The following is a 7,931-nucleotide window of genomic DNA, read 5'->3' on the forward strand; positions in this document are numbered from 1 at the left end:
CCACCATCCTTCTTTGGAACTATGAAGTAACGGCTGTAGAACCTGGACTCCATCTGGTGGGGGGGCACATTTTCTATGGCCCCCTTGGCTAAGAGGGACTGCACTTCTTGTTCCATCACCTGATCCTGGTCAGGAGATACCAGTGTGTGAATAACACCACTAAATCTAGGTGGTCTATACTGGAACTGGATTCTATATCCTTTCTCAACTGTATTCAGGATCCATTCAGATATATTTTGAAGACCTTTCCAGGTGTCTAAATAATCTATAGGGGGATCAGTCTCTCAGGGCTGACCTCAGGTGTTGTATTTATTTTTTCGGTGACCTGAAGCAACTTTCTGGCAGGAACTAACCGAACAATTTTTTTCTACAGGCCTCGTGAGAGGTAGCAAATGTGTCAGGGCTATACAGTAGATGTTGAAGGAACACTGTGTGCAATACATTCGCTGGAAGTCGATGCGTCCCGAGGCGCCTTTGATGCCTAGCTAGAAATTTTACGTTCCCAGAACGTTCTGAGAACGTCCCCGCTGGTGTCAAGGAAGTCGCCTGGTAACGTTCCCACAACGTTCCCAGACAGTCACGATGTGGAGTTCTTTAAAGGGTTTGGGGACGTTATTTGGAGGACCTTCAGGGAACATTCAGGATGGTCTGGGAACGTTTAGAGGACAATATTTAATTCAGAAATCCAATGTTTCCAAAACTTTCTGAGAACGTCCCACTGGTGTCAAGGACGTCGCCTGGTAACGTTCCCACAACGTTCCCAGACAGTCACGATGTGGAGTTCTTTAAAGGGTTTGGGGACGTTATTTGGAGGACCTTCAGGGAACATTCAGGATGTTCTGGGAACGTTTAGAGGACAACATTTAATTCAGAAATCCAGTGTTCCCAGAACATTCTGAGAACGTCCCCGCTAGGTGTCAAGGACGTCGCCTGGTAACGTTCCCACAACGTTTAGGGAACATTCAGGATGTTCTGGGAACGTTTAGAGGACAATATTTAATTCAGAAATCCAATGTTTCCAAAACTTTCTGAGAACGTCCCGCTGGTGTCAAGGACGTCGCCTGGTAACGTTCCCACAACGTTCCCAGAGAGTCACGATGTGGAGTTCTTTAAAGGGTTTGGTGACGTTATTTAGAGGACCTTCAGGGAACATTCAGGATGTTCTGGGAACGTTTAGAGGACAATATTTAATTCAGAAATCCAATGTTTCCAAAACATTCTGAGAACGTCCCGCTGGTGTCAGGAACGTCGCTTGGTAATGTTCCCACAACGTTCCCAGACAGTCATGACGTGGAGTTCTTTATAGGGTTTGGGGACGTTATTTGGAGGACCTTCAGGGAACATTCAGGATGTTCTGGGAACGTTTAGAGGACAATATTTAATTCAGAAATCCAATGTTTCCAAAACATTCTGAGAACGTCCCGCTGGTGTCAGGAACGTCGCTTGGTAATGTTCCCACAACGTTCCGAGACAGTCACGATGTGGAGTTCTTTAAAGGGTTTGGGGACGTTATTTGGAGGACCTTCAGGGAACATTCAGGATGTTCTGGGAACGTTTAGAGGACAATATTTAATTCAGAAATCCAATGTTTCCAAAACATTCTGAGAACGTCCCGCTGGTGTCAGGAACGTCGCTTGGTAATGTTACCACAACGTTCCCAGACAGTCACGATGTGGAGTTCTTTAAAGGGTTTGGGGACGTTATTTGGAGGACCTTCAGGGAACATTCAGGACGTTCTGGGAACGTTTAGAAGCAGTGGCGGTTTTAGGCACGGGCGAACCGGGCAGTCGCCCGGGGCGGCATTTCTTCATGTCACATGGGGGGCGGCACGAGCAGTTAAAAAAATTCCTCTGTGGCGCGGAGGTTTTCTATTTTTTTTTAGCAATGGCGCCCCTGCTTGCTGAGAAGGTTGCCGTTCACAGAAGCGATGTCAAGGGGGTCTCCTGATTAGTTCACGTATCGCGTCTTTTGCGCGCTGGAGAGGGTTATTTCAAATGTAGGCGCACCGCACGGGAAGCGCGCTCATTATTGAAGCGACGCGCTCATTTTTTTCCAGGAGCAGCGAGATGAAAAATTGTAAACTTTTCAGTATGGGAGTGTACGTGCACCCAAACACTTGGGTGTTTTTCTCTTCTCCGTAAATAAATCTTTTAGCAGAGCTACAGCAAGCGTTTTTCTGTGGTGGAAATACATTAGCTACTAAAACTTCTTTGTGTTGTGGTCAGCGCAGTGCATGGTTGTATAGCAACGACAGCCATAGGAAAATCGGACCGAATTTTACTATTAATAATAAAAGATAAGCTACTGTGCATTATAAATGTCAGGAATGTATCTTTATTGACTCATTCTTTTATAAATATGATTTAAATGCTGATATGTGAGGTTTATCTTTTTATAAAACCTTTTTTGTCCAAAGTTTATTTGAACGTGTGCATGTAGATGTGTATTAGGCAATTTCATTGTGTATTAGGTTTTTCGAACAAGATTCTGTGTATAACCGTGATCATTTTGGTCACTATATTCATAAACGATGACGATTCTCGGGGCCCATGACTAAGAGGGGGCCCAGAGAAGCCCCCAATAAAATTGTGGTGCTAAAAAAATATATTTGATAGTAAAAATTATTAACTTTAAATTATTCTATTTGCTGTTTCCTGGTGTCAAATTTTTTATTTGTTTAGGAAACACAAATGTCCGTGGGCCCCTCTCCCCCTCTCGATTATCATAAAATGGTTCAGTCCGCCCAAATTGTATCCAGGCAACGTATTTTTACGCTCTGGTTATGTGAGACGTACAAGCTCGGACAGATTCGGCTTGAAGTCGTTCATCCTCGGATGCGGTGCCGCGCGCGCTGTTACAAAAAACCTGTGCACATAGCCAAGTGAAATGAGGTCTTGCCGGTATGGTGCCGAATTCTGACCCCCGCCAAATTATTACCCCCCTAGTATTGGTAGGTTTAGGATTAGTCGTGGGGGAGGGGTTAGGATTAGGCAATCAGGTACTGACTTCAATGAGGGGGGTAATAATTTGGCAGGGAGTCGAAATTCGGCACAACACCGGTCTTGCGCACCGAACTTGTCACTTTTGCCGCGCTCGTGCGGACGCGTCGAGAATAAACAAGGCTTTACTCTGTGTCAGCGCGCGCTCTGATCGGTAAAGGTGCACAGACCTCTCCCAATCATCTTCAGCCTCCGAATCACCAACTAACTTCGCCTCCGTTTCCCCCGTAAGCTGATATTAGTATTTAAACATTCTCTATGATTTTTTTTTTTTTTTAAATGACACACTGTCTCTTTCTCTCTCATACACACATTATCTCTTTCTCTCTCACACATATGTAGGCTAATTATAAACTCTGAAGACTTTTAATAGTGCTTTATTTTTCAAGTTTCTGGTTAAGAATCGTGTAAAAAAAAAATCCCTTATTTTCCCAGATAGCACAAGTCTATTTGATGTGATGTTTACATCTGGAAGACGTATTTTTAAGAGTGTTTGCTCATCTGCAATACGTCTATTGGACGTTTCCTGTCAGATGTCAAATAGAAGTTTAGAAGATGTCTTTAAGATGTAATGATTTAGAATGCATGTTAAACTGACAACTTCTAAACGTCTATTTGATATGATATCTGACAGGAAACGTCCTATAGACGTATTCCAGATGAGCAAACACTCTTAAAAATACGTCTTCCAGATGTAAACATCACATCAAATAGACTTGTGCTATCTGGGTTGGGGATGGATTCCGGGAAATCTCCCTTATTTTCAATGTTCAATGTTGACAGCTATGGCGTACACACGCTTTGTACATGAGGCCCCAGGTCATACAGTAGCATTTTTCGACAAGTTAGCACGTTTCGATAGAGCAGGGTGCAGCGGGTGCACGGCTTTGTATTACAGAGGACAAATTACGGGTGAGGACATGGGATGGAGTTCAATTGTCTGATTGACTTAAATATATGAGAATGATAGTCAAAATACCATAAAAGCGCATGGTTTTATGTAAATTAATATGAAAAAAGTCTCAGCTGTGTTGGGGGCCCTGTCAAGATTCTTTTCATGGGGCCCAAAATCCTTAGCCGCGCCCCTGGTCATACATAGAAAACATGCCGTAATGTACCCTGAGTGTAAACCTTAAACGCATTCATTGTGAAGCTGCAGCTAGCGATTTGCAAAGATTAATATATTAATATAAAGTTTAATAAAACGTTACACTCACTTCCGTTCTTCTGGAGATTCAGCAGGAACACGAATATCTGGTACCGATCTTTTTTCATGAGCAGCTTCTTGTGAAATCCAGCTTTATACTGATCCTCGTTTATAAAGCAGTCTGGTGTGTGAAATGATTCGCACAAACATGAGAGCATTGACGTTGCTCGTGGGGAATATTCCCTTCGAAAATAAACTCAGCCACTGCGTCTTCAGCGGTTCGGATTTAGGAACATTAAAGGAGAACTCCGGTCAATTTTAACATTGAGCTCATTTTTTTGTACATTTGGAGTGCTGTCAGTACAGACAAAAACGACAAAAATCGGTGTCACGGTGTAGGCAACACTGATTTTTGTCGTTTTTGTCTGTACTGACAGCACTCCAAATGTACAAAAAAATGAGCTCAATGTTAAAATTGACCGGAGTTCTCCTTTAAAATGACTGCTGTGTTCGTTATTACACCCAAGAACAGAACACCACAATCGCTTAGACGCCATTCTGCTCATAGACAGTGCTCCAGCATATCAACAATGACCGCGCCGGTCCGCGCCGCGCAGACTATGATTGACAGCTCCCTCATGAGCGAGGGCGGGTCTGTGTTGAAACGCGGCTGTCAATCAAAAATCGTGGGAGGGGCGTGCGAGCTTGTGACGTCACAGGCCCGAACGGCTCGATTTGAGGCAGGGGAAAACATATAAGGAGATTAAAACAAAACCACTGGATGGATTTTTATCATTATATGATGGTTGTGTACAGACACTGCCAACACACATTTCAGTACAATCAACTTGTAAAAGTGCATGTACCATTATATGACCCCTTTAAAGGAAGCACTGATACTTGGGCGCAGAGATATCACGCAACACCTGAATAGCTTGACACAAAACCGGCGAAAGTAATGATTAGGCCTATGCATGAAACATTTGAATTATTGATAAATTGATAAAGTTGACGATGCAGACTCGCCATCTTCGCAGTAGTGAACGCGCCTCTAGAGAGAAGTGTGCACGCGCCGGCGACTCCGTCCTGATTATATTGCCCACTATATTTGCTTCTTATTTACTGATCCAGGCAAATTTGTTGATGAAACATTGATTAAAATTAAGATACAATTTATACAAAACGAAAATTTCAAGCAAAAATAATATACGAAGATCGCTGGGTTGATTATTTTTTGAAAATCGCACCCCTCCACTACATGCACGCACACATGGCTACACACCAGAGCATGTGAGCAAAGCGGAGCGGTGTGACGCTTATTATAAGTTAAAAAACTTAAACATACGTTTCATATTTATAAATAATATAATGTTATTATTTTTTTATTTCATCTATGTTGATTATATGAAAAGAGAACCGCATGAGATGAGTAAGATAGGATCATAAGATGACCATATCGGAAAACATTTGGAATGGGTCAGATTTTGACCACTTATTAAGTGTTGTTTTGTAGAAAGCCTTTCTTTAAAGTTTATTTCGTTTTGTATATATTGTGTGCTGCTCTATTCGCCTGTGCGCAACGGCGATAGATTGAAACGTGCGTCCGAGTGAAGATTGCGCAATTCGTGCAGCGCGTCGTCCATGCAACTGATAGCAGCGGACACGAGCGCCAGGCTTGATTTCAAAAACAACTGATTTTAGCGCTAGATCTCTTATTTAATAGCGAACTAAATGAATGATCTGCTAGTTAACTGGAGATGTTTTATTTATTTGTATTAGGTACATCCGTGCCTCAATGTTTCAAAAAGTGAATGTGTGTGAAACCATAGTAAAAAACAATTGGTGTTGATTGACGCCAATCGGACTTTCATGTTTTTTTTTCTGTCTATTTGAAAGTTAGGCTAATAATAACATGTTGCATTCTATACGGCCTGATTATGTCATTTTTTAAGTTACATAGCCTGCCTCCAGTTTTCCTCAACTTGACTAATTAAGAGGCGATATTTGACCGGCATATCATCAAAATGTCCGTTAAACGAAACCTCTGCCGGTCACTTTGACCGGCACCATTTTTTTCTAGCGGAAACTCTGGTGTAGCCTTTACCAAATAATAGGAAAAAATGACAATAAAAGAAAAGAGACAAAAATAATACAAATATATTCTAAAGACCCTCGCATTGAACTTTATGCCGCTTAGATTTCGTGAGGAGACCCTGCAGGCTATGTAAACAAGAGTTAAAATAAGCAAATTGGAATAGGCCTAGCGCTTACGTTAGCTTGTTTATCTAAAAAAAAAAGCCAATATAGCCTGACCATCTACGCGAGAATGGTTCATTAAAATAACTTTACATGATAATCACAGTGTTTCCCCTACCATCGTTTTAGGGGGGCGACCCGCCCCCCCCAAAACGCTGACGAAATCCAGTCATAAAAAAGTAATTTATGCGGAATTTCACGGAATTTGTAAATCTTTTGAGGAATAAATAGAAAGCAGTTCAGTACACTTGAAATCAAATCGCGATGCAGACAAGTGTTTGTGAATATTAAACCACAAAGACAATTTAAATACGAATCCTGCTTGTTCTGTGTGAATGAATGGTGCAGCCGACGCACAGTTTAATTTACCACACACACACACACTGAAGCACGTGTAAGGCTTGCGCTGTTTTTTTGCCTACATGAAGACACAAATGCATGAACTTCCTCTCCAGGCTCTAGATCCACTCCGAAAGTCACTTCGTGATCATTTAACCGCTTCATTTGAGAAAAAATATCATCATGACATAAAGACACAGAGGGCCCTATTTTAACGATCTGAAACGCAAGTGTCAAAGCGCAAAGCGCAAGTAACTTTGTGGGCGGATCCCGGCGCTGTTGCTATTTTCCCGGCGGGATAAATGCCTCTTGCGCCTGGCGCAAATCTAAAAGGGGTTGGTCCGAAGTAGCTTCATTATTCATAGGTGTGGTTTGGGCGTAACGTGAAATAAACCAATCAGAGCGTCATCTCACATTCCCTTTAAGAGCAGGCGCGCTTGTTCTAAAGCGGATTCCTATTATAACGGCGGATTTGCCAGGCGCGCGCCAGGAGCGGTACAAAGCCGAGGAAAGCAACGTTCTCGTCAGGGCCGTAAAACACAGAGAAGTGACATTGGGGATGGAGAAACCCACCCAAATTAACTTCTGTTAAACAGGCGTATGATAATTTGCGTAAATGTGTAAGCTTCATGTATGCTTTTACAATAAATTATCTATCTATCTATCTATCTATCTATCTATCTATCTATCTATCTATCTATCTATCTATCTATCTATCTATCTATCTATCTATCTATCTATCTATCTATCTATCTATCTATCTATCTATCTATCTATCGTAGCCTAATAATGTATGATTTGCAAAAATGAAAACGGCTGCTTAGATGAGAGAATCAAAGTGTATGCGCGTTGTGCACACGTTACATTGATTATGGCCAAGCATGCGCCCTTAAAATAGCTTGATGAACAACGCGCCACTGACTTTAGACTACTTTTTTTCTGGTCAGTGGCGCAATTGTTTTATAGAACAGCAAAATAGCATAAGGGAAAGTTTGCGCCGGAACACGCCTCCTCTTTGCGCTGAACCGCCCCGGGGAGCGCAAGTGTATTTCTTAGTTAACCGACGTGTGTCTGTGGAGGGAAAAGTCCGCTTTGCGCGGGTGCAAAATAGGAATGATACATGCGTCAGTGTACAAAGTCATTTGCGCCGAGTGCAAGATAGGGCCCAGAAACTCAAAAAGGTCTTCACG

This window comes from Rhinichthys klamathensis, unplaced genomic scaffold, assembly GCF_029890125.1.
Source record: "Rhinichthys klamathensis goyatoka isolate OS25496 unplaced genomic scaffold, OSU_Roscu_1.1 h1tg000197l_1, whole genome shotgun sequence".
Lineage (NCBI taxonomy): Eukaryota > Metazoa > Chordata > Actinopteri > Cypriniformes > Leuciscidae > Rhinichthys > Rhinichthys klamathensis.